Consider the following 25,844-nt stretch of genomic DNA (forward strand, 5'->3'; position numbering starts at 1 on the left):
ACCATGTTGCCAGTACTTTCTTTCTTTCTGGTAGCATTGTTCTTTTCTAAGGAACTGATTGTGTGGCAGATCGCAGGATCATTGCAGAGAGCGCAGATGAAAAGCCTGTTATTCCAAAGGATTAAATTACAATTCTTAGTGAACCATTGCCAAACTATTTTTTTCAAACCCGGGGAGGATTGGAAATAGGAAATGTTATGCCTTGAAAAGGGGTGGGCGCAGTTGAGTGGATGAAGAAGAATAACCATCTTGGTGTTATTAAATTCTCTTCAAGTAAAATCATGAAGCAAATAAAAATGAAAAAATCTATAAAATATCCAAATGATCTAGAAGAATAAATAAGAGTAAATAAGAAGTAATGATGATCATGGGATGGATTTTTATTGAATTATAAAGATGAGTAAGGAAAATAATCTGATACAGTATTTACATGTGAATACACAAAAACAATTAAGATCCCAACTGTACTACAGCATTTTCAGGAGCTCAAGGAATATGGGGGCAGAGGATCTGAGGTTTGCAAATCCCTCATGGCTTGCATATGAGCTCTCTTGGGGGGGATTATACAATATAGTGGGGAAACAAAATGAAAGAGATTCTCCACTGAGGGCACTTGGAACAGGATAAGTACAAAATCTGACCTCAAACCAGGAGGAGAAATCAGTTCTGTTTGAGATTCTAAACATCAGGGAAGTATCATATAACCTGGGAGGGGATGGGATGGGATAAATAAATTTGGGGAAGAAAACACCATAGAGAAGAAGCGTTTTGAAATTCAATTCTGAAACATATCTTCATGCATTTGGAAGAAGTTAAAGGAACTAGATGCCCAGTGGCATGGAGAGACTGAAGTGAGGAGAAAAGAAACTGATAATTACCCATGTGCTGTCACTGCAACAGGGAGTCTACAGGATGCCACTGTGGGTTCTTCTAGTGTATCACCATCAGAAACAGGGACAATCTCCACATGAAACACTGTAATAAAAAGTTCAAAAATATGCACTGAGGGTTTCCCATGTTTCAGGCACATATCAAGTATGATCCTAGGTGCTTGGGATAAAAAAATGGATAAGATACAATCCCTGCTCATTAAGAGTCTGTAGGATTTTGGAGAAAAGACAGACACACAAGCAGATGATCCCAGAACAACAACAACAATAAATGGAAAAAATACTACAATGACATTGAGTACAAAGGAAGCTGCAGAGCCAGCTGCCTGGGGAAATCAAGAAATGCTTTGGAAAGGGAGTCATGTTTGGACTGGATCTTGAAGAATGAGTAAGAGGTCTCCAGGAGCAAAGAAAACAGATGGAAAGAATAAGGCCCATGCAGTGTAGTGGGATGGGGTACAGAAGTTGGAGGAACTAGAAGATGAGGTTGGAGGATGGTGGAGACTATGAAGGGTCTTCTGTACTGTGCTGAGGGGTTTGGCCTTACCCAGGTAAGTGCAAGAGAATATTACCAGCTTTAAAACAGGAGAATGACCTAATCCAATGCATGTCTCAGAGTAGCAGCTCTGGCTAGATAGGGTAAGGCTCAAGTTTGCAAAAAAGTCAGGAAGCCACTACAATGTAGATAGATGGAAGACAAAAGGGTAGATTCCATTGATATTTTGAAGATGGTAGGAATAGACCTTCACAAGCTATTAAATGTTAGGGGCGAAGAAGTTGAAGGGGACCACAGCTCCTGTGATGGTGATGCCATTAATTAAGAGAATACTGCAAGAGGAATCCACCATTTATATCTGTAGCAGGGTGACACCGAGGAGCACAGGAGAGTTTGGCAAATCTATTGTTAAAATCCTAATATATATAGTGAAGGAGACTGCAACTGAGAGAATCAGCTAGAAAACTATTTTCACTCTGCCCCACCCTACTGCATCCTTGAGGAGATTCAAGGGAACAGAAAATATTTCACTAGAATTTTACTTAATTTTTAACTATTACAGAACTATAGTTTTTATTTTATTTTATTTTTTTTTTATTTTTTATTTTTTTAGAACTATAGTTTTTAAAATAGGCACGTTCATGTGTGTCACATACCAAATGTCACTAACAATAGAGACCAACAAAGAGGCTTAGTTGTCTCACCAGGTAACTCTTGGTTCAGCCCTCTGAGCAAATGAAGCTCCTCCTCATTATTTGTAAATAGAATTGTATCCTGAGATTACAAGGCAACTTAAAAATATATATATATATATTTTTATATTTTTATCATTTCCAACACTTTACCTTTGTAATCAAGAAAATCTCAATACTATACAACCATTTAGAAATTGCCGATATAAATTGGCTGCTGAGGCTCATCTAAGATAATTGTCATCTAAGCTCCTAATTTTAATTCCTGATACTCATCAAAACAGCCTTGTTTTTCATTGAATTTCAACCAATGAAACGTTTACTAAAAATATTCTTATTTCATATATTCTATTACATATATGTGATTCTTCATAAGATTTCTTTTGAAAAGGGGTTCTAGCTCTAAGGAAGTTACTTTAAAAACTGAATATCAAGTGTATACTTTAGTGGGGCATATACTGCATATATTTCTACTGACTTTTATTTCTGAGATTGTTAAAGAAGTCTTCAATGTATTAGACTCACTTAAAATTCTAAGACCATTCTTTCACTCTCTCACATATTCATATTTTTCTCCCTGCTCCCAATTTCTCCCTCTGAGTTTGGTATTGGTCTAAGACAAGGACAGGGACAATCTGATTTGGCAGAACAATAATCAACCACAGTGTGTCTTTTCTGTTTTTCATTTTGCTTGATTATGACATCAAAATGCAAGAATGGGTGAACTATGTTGAAGTCTGGGTTTTGAAAACTCCTGTTTACTAATGTGGCTATGTGCGAATTTTCATATTTAATAATAATGGCAGCTTACCCCATCATTTTTACACTTTCATTGCAGAAACAGTGGCCTGCACATATCCTGGAAAAAATACATTCAAAGATTATGGTAATGGCTAAAATTTTCATGGAAGAATAAAAATGAGCATTAATACAATTTATACTTACTACATTAGTTTATACAATCTTACATAAGCAACAATCAACTCCTGTGTCATACATAACTTTTTAATGTACTATTTGAACTTCATCAACGGCTTCTTGATTGGGTCTTGAGCACTAATCAGACCCCTCAGTACGAGGGAGGCTTAAATATCTTGCATCTATCATGAAAAGTAAGTAGGATCCATAATGACTAATCACATTAGCATAATTTAAAAATGCAGAGCATGAATAGGTTTCCCCCCCACCCGCCAAGATTTGTAGTAAAAACTTACACACAATAAGACTGCAATGATTCATTACGCCATTGGCTTATTTATATTGTAACACATTTATGTGCCCAGCAGAATGAAACCATAAAACCACCATTAATGAGTAGAGAGGTTCTTTTTTTAACTGAGTTGCATGAATTCAGATGAATATATTAAAAATATCTATGTCTCAAGGAAGAGAAATTGCTATCCTCTTATGTTCTCTTAGGATGTTACAAAACCTAGTCTCACTGTGGATCTTTTTTAGTAATATACATTTTGTACTTTCCACTATGAACCAATTTCTGCCCATAAAGCCAGACAATGAGTTGCAGGAGAAATTACTGCACATCACAGACACACGATATGAAGGGAAAATTTATTCTTAGGGAAGAAAACCCCACAAAAATAAACCCATTTTGGGGGGAAGCTACCCCACTTATAAGTAGTATATTGCCTGCAATTGAGTATAATTTCACTTCCTCTCAAGACTTTGGGCTGGCTGCGTTAAGTTAAGGACTGAATTGCTCTGTTAAATATAAGCTACTGAGTGCCAGGCCCTTAGCAAGGTACTTTGAATGAAACTATGAGAAATGACAGTCTTTGCCTTCATAGGGCTTACCAGGGGGAAATTAGAAAAGGAATCAGACATTTAAGTGATAGTATCATGAGTTCTGTCGTGTAGGAATTAATAGCAAGGCATCCTGGAGGGTGGAATGACAGTGTTGATACCTGGAAGCAGGAGTTTACCAGGTGAAAGAACATAGGGTGCAGACAAATGTATTTCAGGCAAAAGGGAGCTGTTTATAAGGAATGTTTAAGGAACTGAGAACAGTTCATTTCATTACCAAATAATTATGGAATATCTGTCAGCTGCATATAGCTAAACCATAGATTACAAGGGAGAAAGTGGCAAAGGATGATGCTAGAAGGGATTCAGGGACAGATTTATTCACTTAAAAATATTCAGCGGGGGACGTCTGGGTGGCTCAGTGGTTGAGCATGTCTGCCTTTGGCTCCGGGTGTGATCCTGGGGTCCTGGGATTGGGTCCCACATTTGGCTCCCTGCAGGGAGCCTGCTTCTCCCTCTGCCCGTGTCTCTGCCTCTCTCTCTCTGTGTCTCTCATGAATAAATAAATAAAAATATTTTTTTAAAAATATTCAGGGGTAAGCAATCTATCAGTGCACAAGATAGTCAAGGCATCTGCCTTCAGGGAGCATGTGGTTTAGTGGAGGAAACAGATAAAAAAAATATAATGAAATTAAGAATGTCAAACTGTGATCAATACAATGACGCAGAGTGCTATGAGAGCATAACAGGAAGAACCAACTTTAGGTGGAATTGGAGCAACATCTCTGAGGAGGTGAGTTTTGAAGAATGAGAAGAGGTCAGATCATGAAGGGGGTTGGGGTTTTATCTTGACAGCTACTACATTTAAAGATTTTAAGAAGGGGGATGATACCATCAATTTGCATTTTAGACAAATCCTTCTGGCTAACATCTGGAGATGAGTGAGACAGGAGGTAGGAAGATCAGTTGGGTGGCTTTTCCAGTAATCTGATTGAGAGATTATTTCCTACTGCCAGAATATTTTAGTAACAGTGGTATTAAGCAGGGACAATATTAAAATATTTAACAATCAGTTTGGCAAGAGCATTTGCTCCTCAGGATGGGTGCTAGCCTCAGCACTAAGCAGGGTCCAATGGGCCTGTCTCTGTGGGGCCAGGCTGGACAGACAGGTGGATCTCAGAGGTGGGGCTAGTAGAACTGGACTTTAGGCCAGTGGCCCTTTACAACCCATATGGAAGTATTTCAATATTTTAGCAATAGATGCAGCTGTAGCAGCCTAAGAATTAGATATAGGGAGGCAGGGAGAGATTCAAAAGATGATTAGGAAAGAGAAGGCTTATATTTGGGTAATGCATGAAGTGAGCAAAAGGGAGGAGTTAGGGATTAAGCTCTGGTTTCTGCTTGGGCAACCTGGCAAACTCATTTATTTATTCAATTGTACTTATTCAGCGCTTTATGGTTAGGACACCTGGGAGACTTGAAATGTCAAGTGGGCAATTGGTTATATGAGGAAGGAAAAGGAACTGGGGGGAAAAAAGCTGGGCTGAAGAAATATTTGGGGGTTTTCAGCATCAAGATGCTATCTAAAGCTACAAAATGGATGAGGTCCCAAGGGAAAGAATAGGGAAAGAAGCAACAGAGGCCCAGATGGAGCCCTGAGCAGCCCCAGCATGTAGTTTGTGAAGAGGAGAGGAGCCTTTGGTTACTGAGCAGTAGCTGCTGCTGTAGGGGAAAAAACAAAACAATTGTGTGAGGTTTCAGAAGCTGAGAGTGTTTCCAGGAGGAGGGAGTGGTTGGCTGTGTTGAAAGCTGTGGAGAGATTGAGTAAGAAAGAAAAGACTGGAGTGTCTATGAGATTTAGCAACACAGAGACTGCTGGTGACCTTGATAAGGACAATTTCAGTGGGTGGTGAGCATGGAGGTCAGATTGCCTAGCCCTGAAGGTAGATGAGAAGTGGGGAAGTAGACATGGGGAGGACAAGACAACTTCCTACAGAGATGTGGAGCTGCCTTTTTTTTCCCCCCTAGGGAAAAGACTTGAGCAAGTTTAATTACTAGTAGGGGAGATAGTAAGGTATTTTGATAGATTCCAGGGATCAGCAAACTAGTGATCCTGTTTGTAAATAAAATAGTATTAGAACATAGTAACTCCCATTCATTTTTGTATTTCCTAGGACTTTTTTCTGCTATGACAGTTTGCTTTGGTAGTTATAAGCAGAGAACCTATGGCCCACAAAACCCAAGATATTTACTCTCTGACCCCTTATAGAAAAAGTTTATCTGCCCATAGTTTGAGTATGACATGCTCTAGCCCATTCAATTTCTGCAGGAACTCAAATAACTATATACATAAATAAATGCATACATAAATACATAAGCCAACAAATTCCCAAGTCAAAAGTGCTATGAAACTGAGTAATGTATAGAATTGTTGAATCGCTGTATTGACACCCAAAACTAATCTAACACTGTATGCCAATTATAATAGAATTTTAAAAAACAAAAAGTCCTGTGAAAAATCTCCCTAGTCAGTTTACCAGTTTATCAACAAAATGCCAAGAGACTTAGCTTTGCTCCTCTAGTCAAGTAAGGAGAGGAACCAGATGTGGTACTAGAATATTGCCTAGGGCAATTTTTTTTTTTTTTAAGATTTGGGTAGCTAGCAGAGGATTCCCTAGGTACATGCACTTATATGGCACCATCCCAGTGAGGTCTTCAGTGAATCACAGTCCTCTAGAATTAATCGAGGAAGTAAGGGGGGATAAGTTAGGGAGATCTGGGCTAAAGCTGGAGAGTATCTTTGATGTGAAAACAGAATCACAAAGTGGTAGTTTGTAGTTTGGCAGCAGGGAAGGGCAATCTTGACAGTTCCTTATTTCCTGTGATGAAACAGGAGAAATGAGCTGAATCTATGTACAGTCCAAGCCAACTTATCCCTCAGGAATGGGCTGTTGGACCAGGAGTTAGGCTGTTAAAAAACAGGTCAAAGCAACAAATAAAAAATGGCATTTTCTACAAACATTTTGTTTAACTGAATACAAATAAGTATATATCAACTGACCAATCTTTTGACAGAGGGGTAAGGCCTTAACTTTGAGCCCAGGACATCATTCTTGAATAAAGCATACCTAGAACATATTCACTGAAGTTTAAAATAGGGATGTCTTTCTTTCTTTCTTTCTCTTTCTTTCTTTCTTTCTTTCTTTCTTTCTTTCTTTCTTTCTTTCTTCTTTCTTTCTTTCTTTCTCTCTCTTTATTCATGAGAGGCAGAGAGAGAAGCAGGCTCCTTGTGGACAGCCGGATGCGGGACTTGATCCTGGAACCCCCTTAATCCTGAGTGGCTCACACCCTGAGCCACTCAACCATGGAGCCACCCAGATGGCCCATAAAATAGGGATGTCTTTAAAGGAGAGTGAAAACTTATAGATAAATGAAAAGTAATCTGAGTATAGAATCCTTCTAGATTTTTTGCCACAATCTTTTGCAGCTATGTGCATTACTCACACTTTATGAAGCTTTCAACTTTTCATAGAAAAAACTCTTTTCTTTGTCTTCATATTTCACCTCTTTATGTAATATTTAATGAAATCACATCATTATGATAACAAAATACAACTGTCATAAACAGATGTAGGAAACAACTGTTTCTCAGGAAACATACAATTTATATCACTATAACCCACCAACTTCGTCCTGTGTGTGGGAGCATGAGGATACAAAGGGAATAGTGATTCTGGATAGCCCAGGAAAGGGAGGAAAGTTAAGAGTGTTTCTCTGTGAGGGTGTTACAAGCATGTTATGGGGCCCCAGCTGGTGCTCCTTGAGTCACTGTCAAGCTGCCAGCATGGCTGGGTCCCCTGAATATTGACTCAGGGCAGCTGTCCCAAGTCATCACACTCTAGGGATCGTGGAGTATTGTGTGTTGGAAAGCACGCATTAAACACTTGCTTTAGCTTCTTCTGGAATGTATGTGGAATAATAGATGACTCCTCCCAACAGTGCAGCTTCCAGAGAGTTACAACTGATGAGAAACTGGCCTTATATATCCCACAGCAGATCTAGCTTTGCAAGACATATTTAAAATTCTCAATATGCTGAATCTTAACAGAGAAGTAAAATCTCAGTAAGCATATTCTGGCAGCATGTCACCTGGTAACTAACAAAGAACACCCAAAATAGTAGACAGAGATCACTGAAAAATATAAAAGTAAGGAATCAAAGCAGTGCTTAATATATTACTGTGAATGGAAATTGGGGAGCCCTCATTCTGCAGCAAATGCCTAGCCAGCTTTATAACTTATTTTATACTAAAATTGGACTGAGAATCCTATTTTCTAATATCAATACTTTGGAAATGTATTTCCAATAGTTTAGAAATGAAGAAAATAAGATTGCTCAGTGGGAGTTTACTGTGAAATCAAGAATATCATTGATCAAATATATATATATGCAATATATCAAGAAAAGGGACTATCTCTAACAAATCTTTTATAATGCTAAATTTTTTATATCAAGATATTAATTGTAGAACTAGAAGAGGCCTAGAAGGTCCAAATGCCTCTATTGTAGATATGGATATTAAGACTCAGAAAGGTTACATGATTTGTTCAAGGATCCAAGGCTTATCCAGCCTATAACCCAAGTCTCCTATGTCCTAGTCTATTGTTTTTCTCATTATTACACCCTCCTTTTATATGGAATTTTCTGATTAATTAAGGTCACTCCATTCTTAGTGATCTGGTTACTAGCTGAGTAACAAATCACCGTGTAACTCAATGATGTAGAACAACTATCTATGGTGGTCATTGAGTCTGTGGGTCATAGATTCAGACAAGGTACTGTGGGGATGGCTTGGGACTATGATCATCTACAGACTCACTTACATGTCTGCTGATTGATGGTGGCTATCCCTGGGCCCTCAACTGGGGCTGTGGGCCAGAATGCCAACAAGTAGCCTCTCTCCAAGTAGCCTGAGCTTCCTCACAACATGGTGACCGGTCTCCAAGGGTGAGCATCTCAAGAGAGAGAGAACCAGATAGAGGTCATATTGCCATTTATGACCTATCTTGCAAATCCTGCAAATAGACTTCACCTCTTGATGGGAAGTGGCAAAATACTAGAACAGCATGTAGGACCAGAAGTATTGCTGTGGCCACTTTTGGAAGCTACAGTCTGCTACAATTAAAATTAAAAGCATTCTTTCACCAGAAGAAAACTGGCAGGAGAAAAGAGGCAGAAGAACAACTAACAAATCACACCTGAAGGCTGAGTGTGCCTGTTCCCATTTCTTTCCCTCTGGGGAACTTTGCAATCTGTGCTTACTGCAAATTGAACAGGAATGAAGCATTTTAACTCAACATGATTGAAGCTCTTATTTCATTTAACTGTCTAGTTTGGTGTGTTGGAAAGTATGTTTATAGGATGTATCCCTAGCATAAAAGCCTTCACAATGAAGAAAAGGGGAAAAATTGTTTTAATTGAAGAAATTATTTTTTAAAAATAGATCATGTGCTAGACTATAAAGAAAACATCAATAAATCTCCTAAAGTACAACGTGCACAGACATATTCTCTGACCACAGAACAATAAAACTACAAATTAGGACCAAACATTTAAACAAAAATTTCCCACCCACTTGGAAATTTAAAAATACTCTTCTATAGATCTCTTGGGCATAAAAGGGGAAATGTGATTGCAATTACAGAATACTTAGAAAATAATAATGAAAATACTACAAATAAAAACTCATGGGATAAGGCTAAAGTTCTGTTTAAGAGGCATATAAATTTGTAAGGAATGAATAATGACAACACCAGCATCAGTAGCAATGGCTGGCACTTCACGTGTCAGGTGCTGTTCTAGGAGCATTACATGCATCAATTCATTTAATCCACACAACATATAAATAGATACTGTTATTTTGCAGGGGAGGAAAATGAAACACAGAAAGGATCAATGACTTGAGCAGGATCATGCAACTAGCTTCTAACACATGATAAGCAATGTTCCAGGCATTGGGGCTACAACAGTGATGCAAGCAGGTAGAGTTAATGCTCTCTTACAGGTCCTCAATACTGCTTGGCAAGAGTGGGAATTCTGGTTCCCCATGGGGCCTCCACTGACACCTTGGTGGCTAGAGGGGCAGAAGTGCCTCATTATTGCTGGATGGTAGAAAGCCCTGAAGTTCATGAGGCCTTCTCTGACAGCACCCCATCAGGGAGGGGAAAAAGGCTTTGCTAATGTCAGGTAGGGATGGAAGTCCAGGCTTCTTGTGTGGTCCTCACTGGCACTGGGGAGGAGGGAGAGGGGAAAATGTGTGTCATTACTGCCTGGTGGGGATGAAAATCTCAGCTCCCTACTTATCCTTCTCTGATGCCACCTTGGCAGGTGTTGGGGTGCCTTGGTACAGCCTTGTTGAGAGCTGAAGTCTAGGTTTCCCAATAGGACTTTGCTGGCATGAGTGAGAGTGGGGCCACAGCTTTTTCTGTGGTTTTGGCTGGGGTAGAGCACTTTAGATAATTTAAAAGTTTTCTATTTTGCTAGGCTGACACTTTCCTGGTCCTTTAGCTAAACAGAGCAGGCTTTTGTTGGGGCTTTTTCTGTCTGCCTGTTGGTGTTTGTGGGCTGCCAGCTTTTTTTAGCTCCAAGTCTGGGATATATGAGGCAGGCAAACAAACAAACATTGGGAACTAACCACTGTGTCCCAAAGTCCCTAGCTGGTCTGCCTTCATCTCTTGCCTTTCAGTATATATACATAATACTATATTGAGAGAGTAATATGTAAGTGTTTTAGTTTTACTTAGCTGGAGGAATATGGAAAAATAGATCAACTTCATCTTCTCAGAAGAGGAAAGCTCCTGTTTTGTATTAAGAAAAAAAAAAAAAAACAAACACAAAAAACCTGATGGCATGTGCCCGTTCTTAGAGCAAGAGGAAAATCAAAATGACAGAAAATCACTGATAGTGATAGGTGGAGAGGAGAAGGGATGGGATCCTGCACACATGTGGACAGGTGGCCTTAGACATGAACATGGATAATTAATCCAGTCACAAGAAGGAAAGCTTAGAATATATTACAAATGCAGGGAGTTTGGTGGGTACTTGGATGAGGAAGCTCTCTAGTGTTAGATTCCATTGCCTCAGTGAAATAAGAAGGGGGCACCTGGGTGGTATAGTCAGTTGAGTGTCTGACTCTTGGTTTTGGCTCAGGTTGTGGTCTCAGAGTCATGGAATCAAGCCTGCTTTCAGGCTCTGTGCTCAACTCAGAGTCTGCTTGAGTTTCTCTCTCCCTCTCCCTTTGCTCCTCTCCCCTCCCCCACCCTACATGCTGTCTCTCTAAAATCAATCAGTCAATCAATCTTTGAAATAAAAAGGGAAGCCATCAACTGAGAGAGGGAGGTGGAGTCAGGGAAGGCTGGGGTTTGCAAAGAAGTTGCTTTGAAGAATGATAGAGGGATCCCTGGGTGGCGCAGCGGTTTGGCACCTGCCTTTGGCCCAGGGCACGATCCTGGAGACCCGGGATGGAATCCCACGTCGGGCTCCTGGTGCATGGAGCCTGCTTCTCCCTCTGCCTATGTCTCTGCCTCTCTCTCTCTCTTTCTCTCTCTCTCTCTGTGTGACTATCATAAATAAATAAAAATTAAAAAAAAAAAAAGAAGAACGGTAGAGTGAACAGACTAGAGAAATACAGTAGGATTGCTGAGCACACTGAAGCCACATCAATTTAGAAGGAAACCAGTTGGCATAGTTGTTTCCTCCAGAGCTAGGTAAAGAGTAGGAAGATAGATGTGGGTTTAATCAATAACTGTTGCCAGATCAGATGTTAGAAGGGAAAAGAATCAAGGACAAGGAGGATATGGATAAGGGAGGGAATGTGATGATGGACCATGACATGACACAACTCTGGAAGACACTATTTACACAGTATTTTGCAACACGGGTACGCTTCATGAATTCTAATCTGAATGAGGTTGAACCTGAGAAAATGGACAGTAAAGATTTGGTAGTGACCGGATTGGAGTCCTAACGGGGTTGAATAGTTGTTCAAGTGGGAGTAATAAATTACAGGCACTCAAAGACAGGAGATCATAGCCATAGAGAAGATATTTGAAACTGAGATTTAGGAAGTGAAACAGGCATTAGAAGTGAAAAGATCTAGGGTATGAGAAAATATAGCTGAGGTGGAATGGATGGAAGACTACTGACAAACTAGATGCCCTTAACAGCCTTCTTACTGACAATAGCTAAAAATGATTTATAAAATTTAAAACTATATTTTTAAATGCACTAATGACATAATAACAAGGCAAGGCCAACATGAATTCAGAGCAAGATCCTAATAAGATGATTCAGCCACTGATGCTTGCTTTTGCATTGAGGACTTTCGACAATTCAGGGGATCTCGAGTTCCAGTGTTCACAGCCCTGCAATATATGGGTGATAGGTGACAAAGTCCAGGTCCAGCTCTAAGAAGGCAATCGAAAGACAGCATCCTACATAAAGCTCAAAACAGTACACTAGAAATAATATTGTGTCCATTCCAAACAATAAGGACATTTGCTCATCTTAAAATTGGCACTGGGTACAGAGAAAGGAAAATCTTTCTTGAAAATTTATTAGTAAAAGTTAGCCCTTATGGGTGAGTTTTGATGCCTGAGTTGCACAGCCTAGGTGGTCTAGGAAAATTTTAAGCTGAGAATTTAGTGTAAAGAGGCCCTCCTTCGTGATACCCATGAGCACCTGGCAGAAAAAAAAAGCAAATCGTTTTTAAATAAACTCCCTTCAATCTATATCTCAAAGAATTTCCATAGAAATAGTGATCCACATTATAAAAAGAAAAGCAGGGGGATCCCTGGGTGGCGCAGCGGTTTAGCACCTGCCTTTGGCCCAGGGCGTGATCCTGGAGACCCGGGATCAAATCCCACATCGGGCTCCTGGTGCATGGAGCCTGCTTCTCCCTCTGCCTGTGTCTCTGCCTCTCTCTCTCTCTCTCTCTCTCTCTGTGACTATCATAAATAAATAAATAAAAATTAAAAAAAATAAAGGTTCTCTTAAATTAAAAAAAATAAATAAATAAATAAAATAAATAAAAAGAAAAGCAGGGGCTCCTGGGTGGCTCAGTTGGTTAAGCTTTCACCTTCGGCTCTGGTCATGATCTCAGGGTCCTGGGATGGAGCCCTGCACTGGGCTTCCTGTTCAGTGGGGAGTCTGCTTCTCTCTCTCCTCCCCACTGTGCTCTCTGTCGCTCTCTCTCTCTCTGTCTCTCAAATAAATAAATAAAATCTTAAAAAGAAAATAAGAAGCATAAGTGAGACCCAACAAAAACAACAAGCAACTATCACCCATAGCAATCAGGTATTGGACACACCAGATGGTACAAAATCTACATACAATTTGTAATGATTAAAGAGGCAAAACTAGGGAGTCATCACTTGCAGGAGATAAGATTTTTTTTTTTTTACATAGAGAATATAAAAGAATCTATATATAAATCAGAATCCAAATATTTTAGTAAAATTGTGACTTGCAAGGTATTTTTAAAATGCATTTCTATATAGCAGCAATTAGAATATGTAATAAAAATATCGTTTATAATACTATCAAAAATATTAAATACCTAAGAATAAGTTTAACAAAATATGACTAAGACATGTATATAGAAAATCATAAAATTGAAAAAAATTAAAGGGAACCTAAATAAATGGGAAAAGATATTATGTCCATGGATAAGAAGAGTTAATATTATGAAGTTGTTGCTCCTTTTGAAATTGACCCCAAGGTTTATTTTATTACATTTAAAATCTCAAGAAGGTGTTTATTTTGGCAAGTGGGCATTGAGGAATAGATAATGGAACTTGGTGAGTTGATTCTCAAGTGTACTAGACCTGACATTGAAAATCAGTTGAGAAAGTATGGGCTTTAAGTACATGATGCTGAGACAACTGGTTATTCATACTGAAAAAGAAAAAGAATCTGAAACCCAACCTCACACCACATGCAAAAATCAATTCTAGGTAGATGAAAGGCTCAATATTAGGTAGAGCTTAAAACCTCTTGAAGATAAAATAAGAGAATACCCTTTACAATTAAAGGAAGGGAAGGATTTCGAAAGCTAGACAGAAGAGCCACACAAAGAGTAAAGGAAAATGTTACTAAAGTCAGCTACATTAAAATTAAGAATTTCTGTTTATCAAGAGATATCATAACAAGTAAAAATGAGATTCATAGACTGGAAGAGGGTATTTGCTTTACCATGTGACAAAAGGTTAGTATCTGGACTACATAAAAACTGTAAGCCAATAAGAAAAATACAACCTAATTTATTTTTATTTTAAATGGGAAAAAAATTTGCATGGGCACATCACTGAAGAGAACTGAAATGGTAAATTAACATATGAAAATATATTCAACTTCATTTGTAATCAGGGAAATGCAAGTTAAAACCACAGTGGTATACTATTTCAATCTCAGCAGTTTGACAAAAAGTTTTAAGTGTGAAATACCAAGAATTAGAGATGTGGAACCAATAAATTCTCATACAACTGCTGGTGGGAGAATAAAGTTATTCCAACCACTTTGAAAGATAATTCAGCATCATCTATCAGGTTGAAATGTATATGCTCTTTGACTCAGAAATTCCACTTTCTGATGTTTGGCTTATAGAAACTAGTATACATGTATTGAGAGATAGGTACAAAAGATATTCATAGTAGCATACTTGTAACAGCAAAAGCTGGAAATAACCAAAATAGTCACCAACACTAGAATAGATTAAAAATTATGATATGTTCATATAATTGAATACTATACAGCAATAAAAATGAATGAATTGTAGTTATTTGCAAAAACATGAATGAATCTCAGGAACATATTATGATGATTATTATTATTTTTAAAGATTTTATTTATTTATTCATGACAGACAGAGAGAGAGAGGCAGAGACACAGGCAGAGGGAAAGGGAGAGAAGCAGGCGCCATGCAGGGAGCCTGATGTGGGACTCGATCCTGGGTTTCCAGGATCACGCCCCGGGCCAAAGGTGGCACCAAACCGCTAGGCCACCAGGGCTGCCCAGGAACATATTATTGAGTGGAAAAAGCAAGTCACAGAAAGATCCATATAGCAAAATTCAAATTATATGAAGTTAAAAAAACATGCAAAATTGATTACATATTATATGTTCATGTATATATGTACATGTGATAAAACAGAAATAAAATAAAGGGAATGATAAGAAAGGAAGGATAGAATTGGAGAGGGACACATGGACTTAAATGTTTTATGTCTTTTTTTTTTATTTATTTTATTTTATTTATTTATTTTTTTTATTTATTCATGATAGTCACACAGAGAGAGACAGAGAGGCAGAAACACAGGCAGAGGGAGGAGCAGGCTCCATGCAGGGAGCCCGACGTGGGATTCGATCCCGGGTCTCCAGGATCGCGCCCCGGGCCAAAGGCAGGCGCCAAACCGCTGCGCAACCCAGGGATCCCTTTTTTTTTTTTTTAAAGAGAAGAGACAGAGCATGAGGTGGGGGTGGGGAGGGTGGGCAGAAGGAGAGGAAGAGAGAGAATCCTAAGCAGGCTCCATGCTCAACATGGAGCTGGACACAGGGCTCTATCGCACAACCCTGAGATCATGACATGAGCCAAACTCAGGAGTCAGAGGCTTAACCAACTGACCACGCAGGCACCCCTTAACTGTTCTATGTCTTAAATAGAACAGGGTGTATACAAGTAAGAGATCATTGTATTGTTACTTTTTTACCCTTAAACTTTTATTTACAAATATTCTCTTGCATATATTCAATATTTAATAAAAATAAAATTTCAAGGCTCTTTGGAATTGGGGAGGTTAAAAGGGGTTTATCACAGCATGCTTTTATGCTGGAAAGTTGGAAACAGCAAAGGTCCCCAATCAGAGTCCAGTTAAATAAAGTACATCTGTATAACACCGATGAAGAATGAGAAGTTAGAAGTGCACATACTGATATGAGAAGATGTTCCTTGTAGAGTAGGTGAAAGAAGTTACAAAACAATGTAGTATCCCACTTGAATAAGAAACATAAAAATGCACATACATAAAAATATATAGGAAGTGTTTAATCAGTACACCAAAAAGTTAATAGTGTTGAGATCTGGGTGTTGGCTATTAGAATAATATATGAAGAGGTTTTTTTCCTTATTGATCGATTTTATTTTTTCTACCAGAAACATATATTACTCTCATACTGGAAAACTTTTTTTAAAAAGTCAGAGAAAGATTAACAAAGCATATCTAAGATACATCAGATAGAAGAATGTAAATATAAAATAGTTGGAATTGGACCTTCACAAACTATGTATGTTATTTAAAGAAAGTGACTATGCTTTTCCTAGAGTTAAAAAGATTTGAAGATTGGGATCCCTGGGTGGCGCAGCGGTTTGGCGCCTGCCTTTGGCCCAGGGCGCGATCCTGGAGACCCGGGATCGAATCCCAAATCAGGCTCCCGGTGTATGGAGCCTGCTTCTCCCTCTGCCTATGTCTCTGACTCTCTCTCTCTCTCTCTGTGTGACTATCATAAACAAATAAAAATTAAAAAAAAAAAAGATTTGAAGATGAATGGATTTATCTATGAAGTTTCTGGCTAAAAGACTAAATAAAGATTTAAATTCTTCCCGATTTAATTTACAGGATTAAAACTATCCCAAACAATTATCAAACACAAATTTTTTTGTAACCAGGTTATGGTGACAGATGTTAACCAGACTTATTGTGATGGTAATTTTGCAATATGTACAAATATCGAATCATTATGTTGTATACCTAAAACTAAAAATATGATAGGTCAATTACAAGTCAATAAGAAAATAAAATGTAAAAATTCCAAAAACAATCTCAATTTTTAATTGATAAAATGGTTGTAAAGTCAATCTAGATGAATAAATATGTCTATTGATAAGAGAATTCTGCAAACTAAGAATTAAAAGGTTAGACTTGTTCTAATGGATGCTAAAATGACAGATAAAGTGACAACCACTAAACCAATATAAATGCAAATAGAAAACTCTTAAACAAATAGTAGAAAGTGCTCAAACATCTCTTTGTGCTTTTAAAAACAGTATTTGATGAAGGATATAATGGTAACAGAATGTGATGAACCATTAAATAAATGATGCTGGAATAATGGCTAAGAAAGGGTAGCTAATTTTTCATCTTAAAATGTATTTTAAAATAAATTTGACTATATTCATATACATCTAAAAGAAATTCTAGATAAATATAAAAAATAAAGCATTATAAAGAAAGGAACACAGAAAATATGTAACAGTTCACAAGAGGGTAAGTCACTAATCCAGTGATTTTGCAGAACCAATTGATAATCTTGACTACAGGAAAACAGGAAAACCCTGTTTTCCTTCACAGTGCTTCCTTTGGCTTCTATGCACACACTGTCCTGATTTTTCTCCTACCACTTACTTTGGCTACTGCTTCTCCAATTCCTTTGCAGGATTATCTTCCTCTGGAGACCATTAAATGTTTGAGTTCTTCAGGGCCCATTCCTTCTCTATACTGTCTCCCAAGGTATTTGCATTCATACCCATGGCTCCAATTACAACCTCTGCCCAGGCAACTCAAATTTAACTCTAGCCCAACCATTTTCTTACCTATCAGTATTAGTCAGGATTCCTGAAAGAAATAGGTGACACACTCAAAATGGGTATAGTTAAGGAGATTCTAGTTACAGGAGCACTTCAAAGGGTTTAGGGAAAGCAACGAAGGATGGTGATACAGTATCTCAGGAAGCTATTATTGCCTTAGGCCTAAAGAAACAAGGAGATAGAAATTGTTACCTGATGAGAGACAGAGAGAGAGAGAAAACACACAAGAGAAAAAAGAAATAGGAGGAAGAAGGGCAAGAGAAGAAAGAGGCAATAAAAGGAGGGTTTAGAGGTGAGGAAAGGAGGGAGGAGAGGAAGAGAGAATGCAAGATGTAAATAATAAGGAATAAATACTCTGCTCTCATTTTCTTCCTTCAATTTTCTGTCTGTACCTCCCATTCGCCAAACCCAACTAGAAGCCATGGGAGCCAGGAGCATTGAGCATGTGAAATCCTAATGCATTCCACACAGCTCAGTATCTTTGGACACAGAGAGTAGAGAAGGGTAGAGAGTGGCTCTAGATGAGCATACAGAAGATACCTACCTAATATTCACCTCCTACTTGGCTTCTTCTCTAGGACATCCCATGGGTATTTCAAATGCAACAGGTCCAAAATTGAACTCACAAACTGCCCATTTCACACCTTCACCTCTCCAAAGTCAAACTAACAACAACAAAAACAAACTGGTCCTCTTTCAGCATGCTTTGTGTCATCAAGTGGTATGAAGGTCAGGTCTGTATTTTTGTAGCCATGTAGGAATGGAGTGGACTGCGACAAAGGTAGGCACAAACAGATCACTAATATGGCTATTCCATTAGTCAAGGCAGAAGTGATGATAAAATGGAATAAGAAAGTGTTGGTAATGGTGGAAGGAAGTAGGTGGATTGAAGCAGACTGGAGATATTTAGAAGACAAAATTCATAGGACTTGATATTGGATGTTGAAGGCAAGGGTAATATGATTGTTAAAGATGACACCTCTAATGATTTCCTGTAGATTTTAGGAAGCAGGAACAACTCCTTATCACAGACTTATTGGCTCTGCATGGTCAGCATCCCCCACCCCTCACTTTCCACCCCCCACTCTTCATCTTCCATCTAGCCCCTCTCGAGATGTGGGCTATACTACATTCTTTCAATCCTTCATATTTTTTGTGCTTGCCCCTGAGCAGGACCTTTGCACCTGCTATTTCCACTGCCTGTAACATTCTTACCTGGCTACCCAACTTCTTTATCATTCATAGCTCAATCACCACTTCCCTAGGGAAGCTTCTCCTGATTTTCCTAAGTAGATCTAATCCTATTAAAGTTCTTATATATTTTGTCTTTCCTTTTGCGTGATCTATCCATTAACAGTTCATATTCATGTGTGTGGCTTTTCAGTTAATGTCTAACCTACTCTCAATCCCCCACTAGAATACAAACTCCGTAACAACAGAGACTGTGTCTTTATTGGCTTTTTCGTATAGTCTATTACCTCTCATAGGTTTTGGCATCTTGTAGTTCACATATATACATTCTTGAATGAATGAATGGATAAAAGTAAAAGCAATGGAATATATCACAAAGAAAAACAGTGATGAATTTAATAGACTTAAATTACAATCTTCCGTACATTAAACAAGAGTAAATGATAAGTGAGAAATTAGAGACATATTGATAATATAAGGATTATACCCTCAGTAGAGTTCTTGCCACACCAAGAATAAAAGCACAACAGGAATCGACAAAATCAAAACAAAACAATCCCATAGAACAGAAAGAGTTAGGACAACTTCTCACTGCAAAAATCAAAACACCAAATCATACTGACCTAAATAATAGAGAAGTGTACTATTTCATGTAGCTAGAAAGACAAGATGGCTTCTCTCAGGATCATAAGTGGATACCCAACTAATACTGGGAGCAACATGCTTTCATATTCACATCTATCAGAAAAAAAAAAAAAAAAGAGAGACATAGTCGCTTCCCTAGCAATGAAATCCAAGACCTTCTCTTCAGCCTTATTGAGTCAATTTAGGACCATGCTGGATCAAATGTGCTGTCAGAGGAATGCCATGTTCTAATTTTGAGCCATTCACTAACTAGCAAGAGAAATTGGATTGCCATGCTTGGCTTATTTTAATCAGGACCCATTCCTGGCACTGGGGTCAATTCCAGAAACCACACTGGTGTTGAATCAAATATAATGTCCACTAGTACTGGCCACAACTGTGAGAGAGAAACGGTCAACCTTAGGAGTGAGGAAGATACAAAAAAATAAAAATAGCAAAGTATCATTGTTCAACTCCAAAATTTAAAGTTTGCTTTTTAAAAAATTCTATTACTTACTGAAAGTGGGTTATAAATTGACATAACCTTTCTGGAGGGCAATTGGTCAATATACAAAAACATCTCAAACATAATAAGTTTCATAATATATATGTGTGTGTAGAAATAAGGAGGAAACTCAGAAATGTTCTTGTGGTTGTCTCTGGCTGGTACAAATATGGGTGCTTTTTATTTTCTTTTAAATATTTTCCAAATATTATTTAACAACCTAATTTCATTTGCTTAAACACAAAGAACATGAAGTAACCTGTTATTTCAGAACATGGCTAACTTTTTTTTGGTCAGGATTCTGGAAGCTTAAGTACTGGTAGCAAAAGTAGTTTCAGGGATTTGTTTGCTATCTTAAAATGATGGAAAGAAAGTAGCAATTTGTCCAAATCAAAGATCTGAGTTATGGAAGTCTCTGCTTCAGGAGTTCTAGGTGATTAGCCCAATTGGCCTAGAATGCAGGGGAAAAAAAAAAAAAAAAAAAGACAAGGCATAAAATCCTGTCGAAAGATCTGTAGCTACTACTGATTTAGCATAAAGCTTGTCCTTCTAATTCAACCTCTCACTCAACTTTATAGTCCCTTGCCTCTTGATCCTAGTGGGTAAACAGTGAAGGCCACATGCCCAGATTTAGCTTGAATTAATGTCACTTTCATTGAGAAGAGGCTGGACATTTAAGAAAAATATGAGCATAGGAAAACTTCCAAACTCACTTTTAAGTTAAGAGTCTGAACACCTAGGGTAAAGGAATGTATGTTACTGAACTGGGGATTTCCAACAGATATTTAACCCAAGGCGAGGATGTTAACTAACTCCATTTTATTCAGTGATGATGTTCCTTCTCCAGATTTAATTTTATAATTTCCCCCATTTATTCTCAAACTATTTATTCCTTTAATTCTCTTCCTGCCCCTACCATTACCTCTCTGAGTAACCTTGGATAAGTCATTTAACCTCCGCTGTATCTTTTCTGAAAACAGGCCTCTGTCATCGATTTCCCTCTGCCTAAACATTTCTAAATTTCACTGAAGGGAGAGATCAGCAAAATCACTCTATGAATTTAGGATTGCCCTTAAGCTAATGAGAGAATGTTTATTGTATTTTACACAAGTAAAATACAAGTCTCCTTTATGAGACTTAAAAACAGATCTTCCACTTAAATAAATTTAAGGGAATGTGCCAGCAGCAGATCCTACCCTGTCCGTTCCCCCAGCAGTTACAGCCAGCCAGCGGCTCAGCCTGCACCTAAATTGGCCATGAACAGACAAGTGAGGACAGCAGAAAGGCAGGAAATGGGGTTAGGTTGATTTCCATCTATTAGCAGCAGCTTAAACTGGCGTGCTGGGCAGCTCTGTCTCCCATTGGCTACAGCTGCTGAGAGCAGCAGGATGAGGGTTGACCTATATCTGTCGGGTGTAAGTCAAACCCTGAATCTGTAGCAAACTTCAGTGTTCCAGAACGCCAAGTTTAACTTACGCCCAACCACACACAATATTTTTATCAGGAACTGTGATACTCTCCACCTGCGAAGAACTTACATCTGTGGGTCCCCCCTCCCCCCTGCCCCAACAGATTCTTTTGCTTTCTTTCTCACTGCCTCTCCCTCCTGTCATCCTCTTACCATTTTTGTTCTTCTGCTTCTGTGTCATCCTCTGGCTGAGAGGGGTTGTTATGGTCACAGCTGTGCTCCTTCTAGCAATCACAGTGACACCGGCCCTTCCCTGCCTGCCCCAGTTTCCATCTGACCATGTCGTGCCCCTGCCTAGCCACTGTAGCTGTTACCCCAGACTGCCACTGCTTCCAGCCCACATGTGCCCTTCTGGGCCACCAAAAGTTTCAGAATGTGTCAGTTGCTAATGCAACTGCAGCTGTGGACAGAAATATAGTATAAACAACATTCAAAACATGGGTCCTTCGAGTTCCTAAGCGGTAAATGTTACTTACTCATTTTTGAAGGCCAAGTAATTTTTTTCTATTTTTTTTAAAGGTAGAGTTCAATTATTTGGACATTTCTTTTCCTAGCCTAGGGAATAAACTACTTGAACTTCTCATTTATGCGACTACCATCCAAATGTGGCAAAGCTCCTTTCCCTTTGTCTTGAGTCTCAGTCGGTTGTACGTTGTTTTGGGTCTCAATCAGTAGGCGTAGGTACTTCTGCTCGCTGACGTCACAACGCAAAACTTAACCTAGTCAGTTCTGCCTTCACGCTAAAGCATCAGTAGGCTGCAGGCTTCTATTTAGAATGCAGAAACTGCTCTCTGATACCTATTATTTCTTCACTGAGGCCCTATAGTAACAGAAAAGCAGCCCAGGTGATGGAAAATTATTCTAGCAGCTCAGGTCCCCAAGCACATAAGCCACATCGCAGTAATTTGAGATGGAAAAGACCTATTAAGTCATCCCACTGATCCTCTGAGGGCATGTGGTGGTTTTTCCCCTCTCCAATATGCTGATCTACTTTTTAGTGCCTTTTCCAATTGTAAATGGCAAAAGTGATGGGGCTTCCACACCTCCCGGGGGACAGGGCAGCACAGTCTATAATAGATCTCTCCATTAGGGCATGAGACTTGCTCAGCCGCTTAAATCATCTTTGTTTTGACTTTCATTTCCATCATTCGTCCTCCTGACCCCTTGGACCACACTAAATAATGTCTCTCCATTCCTGCTATGTACATCCTCCAAGTACTTAGGGCTGATGAGCCAGTCCCTGCTAGTTAGAGCGGTGGTCAAGCTGGGAGACTTGTCTCTTTCATCTTCCTCTGAAGGCAGTCCCTCAGGCTTATAAATCATATTTGTTGCTCTTCAATGAACACCCATCAGTTTCTCAATAATTTGCCTCATTTCTTTGTCATTCACACTGGTCAGGAAATTCCCCTTTGTTTGTCTCTGTTGCCACAAAATAAGACAATGGTAGTAGGATCTCTGCTTACAGAAAACAGACCAGATCCTTTCAGCCACCACGGATCTTCCTACCCCTGAGATACTGGAGTCATCAAGTTCTTATCTTCAACTTTCTTACTTTACTTGGGGTGTGGGACTATGGTGTTCACAGGACTTCGGTGTGTACAGTGATAGGAGGAGTTGATCTGTATTCCAGCCAGCCAGCTTTCCATGTGGCGTATTCAGTTAACGCCCATTAGCTGTTTAAATCATAGCTCACTGCCCATCTCAATTCCCAGTTGGAAGAGCTTCCCCGAATGTCTTCAAGAGAATGTTAACCTCCTCTTTTCCACAAATGATCCCAGATTTACTGATTAAGGAGGGCACATGATGTGACAAGCACTAGGTTTTAGATGCAATTAATAAATAGTTGAACATTACATCTGGGACTAATGATGTGCCAACAACCACATCAGACACCTTTGCTAGAGGGGAAGTTCCTTTACTAGGAAAAGAGATGGGCTAGACCTCTCTACCTTAAACCAGGAAATTCTGGAGTTGGATTTGTAAGGCTAGGGTCAACAGTGTTCAGTCTGTCCCCAACCTCTCCAGTTAAGGTAACCCTCAGTGCTTAAAACACCACATTTAATGAGGCCTTTCCTAACATGCTCAAGACTCACATTTATGCAATCCTAATAGTTATCGTATTTTTTTGCAAACTGTTCTCCTCCAACAACACCAACCTTCTTAATAGTCAACCACCTTGTGAGGAAGGAATCTCTTATTTTACCAGGGAGGAAACTGAGGCTGAGAGAGGTTCCACTACCCAGCTTCACAAATATTTAATCAATTCTCCTTTCCCTTCTCTTTCATTCCTCCCTCTGAAGTCATTACAAAGAATGCTGCCCTCTGAGCAATAAATGAAGAGGTGCTAACTCTGTGTGGATTCCTTTTTTTAATTTTTTTTTTAATTTTTAATTTTTAATTTTTCTGTGTGGGTTCCTAGTCACCGAATTACTGCCCATCACATGATATTTTTCTGTGACTTAGCTGGCAAAAATACAGTAACCAGACATCATCCACAGTTTGAACGGAGTCCCATGGTTTATCGGTAGGATAATTTGCGTGTTATTCGATGACAGAAAGAGTATATTAAAATTTATAAGAAACAGCCTGCTATTTCTAACAATAATGTAACATTATTAGGGATGAGAAAAAAGTGAGCTTATCTCGTCAAATACCGGTTCAATCCTTAAGAGTATCTGTTTTTCCTGCAAAGCTGATAAAATTACATATACCTAAGATGAGGAAAGAACTGTATGTCAGAAAGTAGTAATAACACAATTTGAGAAAACAAAGAACCTGAATAATGCTGACACTTTTTGAGTAATATAAAAAGCAGAAATATAATTTTCTACCCAATGTGTAGTAAAAGAAGCATGGTGTCCTAGAACTGTGCTAACAGCTAAGCAAAAAAAGATGATTTATTACATCACTTATTTTCAAATATGGCTTATCAATATATTTAACATGGCACAAATTTGGTTATAGTAGGATAAAGACATCTTCTGAAGGAGGTTTATGCTCCAAGGACTGAAGTAGCTTCCAAATAAAACTCTTCAGGTGCTGTATTTTGAAAAATCAAGATTAAGGGCAGCCCTGGTAGCTCAGTGATTTAGCTCCACCTTCAGGGTGTGATCCTGGAGACCTGGGTTCGAGTCCCACGTCGGGCTTCCTGCATAGAGCCTGCTTCTCCCTCTGCCTGGGTCTCTGCCTCATTCTCTCTCTCTCTCTCTCTCTCTCTCTCTCTGTCTCTCATGAATAAATAAATAAAATCTTAAAAAAACAAAGAAAAGTCAAGATTAAGAAATTTATCTAAAATTTTTAATTGAATTGCTCTTTCTGTGGCCTGGCTGGAGAAAGCAGGTTGTACATGTATACTTACACTGTCAATGCATAAAATCATGAAGAAGTTGCCATCTCTCAAGTTATAGGGCAGAATTCTTCCTTTTGCATCAGTCTGTGGGCCCTCACTATCTTCTGTGTGACTGTATATTTTTGTTTAAAAACAACAACAACAAAAATCAGTTTACCCATCTTTCTCACTTCCCATCCCCTGGTTCCTGCAACCACCAATCTGTTCTATCTATGAGCTTGGTTTGTTTCAGATTCCACATATATGAGAGGTCATACAGTATTTGTCTTTCTTATTTCATATAGCATAATGCCCTCAGGGACCATCCATGTTACTGCAAATGGCAAGATTTCATTCTTTTTGTTGGCTGAATAATATTCCAATTGCATATATGCAACACAATTTCTGTATCCATCCATTGGTGGACTCTCAGACTGTTTCCACATATTAGCTATTGTACATAATGCTGAAATGAACATGGACATATATATATATCACTTCAAATTAGTGTTGTTTTCTTTAATACCCAGAAGCGGAATTGCTGATTATGTGATAGTTCTATTTTTAATTTTTTGAGGAAACCCCATACTGCTTTCCTTTGTGGCTGCACCCACAACAGTGCATAAGGTTCCCTTTTCTCCACATTCTAACATCTGTTATTGCTTGTCTTTTTGTAATAGCCATTATCAGGTGTGAGGTCATATGTCATTGTGGTTTTGATTTGCACATTCCTGATGATTAGTGGGGTTGAGCATCTTTTCATATACCTGTTGGTTATCTGTAGGTCTTCTCTGAAGAAAATGTCTGTTCAGATCTTCTGCCCATTCTAAACTGGATTTCTTTTTATTGCTATTGACTTGTTTGAAATCTTTGTATATTTTGGATATTAGGCCCTTATCAGATTTATAATTCACAAATACTTTTCCTGTTTGGTAGGTTGCCCTTTCATTTTGTTGATGGTTTCCTTTGCAGTGCAGAAGTTTTTTTAGTTTGATGTAATCCTACTTGTTTATGTTTGCTTTTGTTGCTTTTGCTTTGTGGTATCAGATTAAAAAGAACTCATCACCAAGATCTGTATTAAGGAGATTATCACCTATATTTTCTTATAGTTTTATGGTTTCAAGTCTTATGTTCAAGTCTTTAATCCATTTTGAGCTCATTTTTGTGTACGGTGTACAGATTCCACATAATAGTGGAATAGTGGTCCAGTTTCATGCTTTTGCATGTGGCTGTCTAGTTTGCCCAACATC

General features: G+C 38.6%; 1 protein-coding gene and 1 long non-coding RNA gene across 8 annotated transcripts in view; one reads left to right on the forward strand and one right to left on the reverse strand.

Moving 5' to 3' along the window:
- The window catches only part of UMAD1 (UBAP1-MVB12-associated (UMA) domain containing 1), a 360,265-nt gene that overhangs the window by 275,975 nt on the left and 58,446 nt on the right, over window positions 1–25,844 (forward strand). The gene's annotated exons all lie outside the window — the stretch shown is intronic.
- The window catches only part of LOC112674859 (uncharacterized), a 103,294-nt gene that overhangs the window by 49,656 nt on the left and 27,794 nt on the right, over window positions 1–25,844 (reverse strand). For 4 of the 7 annotated variants that reach the window (XR_004804692.2, XR_003145617.3, XR_004804695.2 and 1 more), the window contains 3 exons: window positions 2,890–2,937; window positions 879–975; window positions 3–105 (listed from right to left, as the gene is read on the reverse strand). This is a non-coding gene — a long non-coding RNA (uncharacterized LOC112674859). The other 3 variants (XR_003145616.3, XR_003145618.3, XR_004804697.2) reach the window with 3 other exon arrangements.

The sequence above is a fragment of the Canis lupus genome, chromosome 14 (assembly GCF_003254725.2).
Source record: "Canis lupus dingo isolate Sandy chromosome 14, ASM325472v2, whole genome shotgun sequence".
Taxonomy (NCBI): domain Eukaryota; kingdom Metazoa; phylum Chordata; class Mammalia; order Carnivora; family Canidae; genus Canis; species Canis lupus.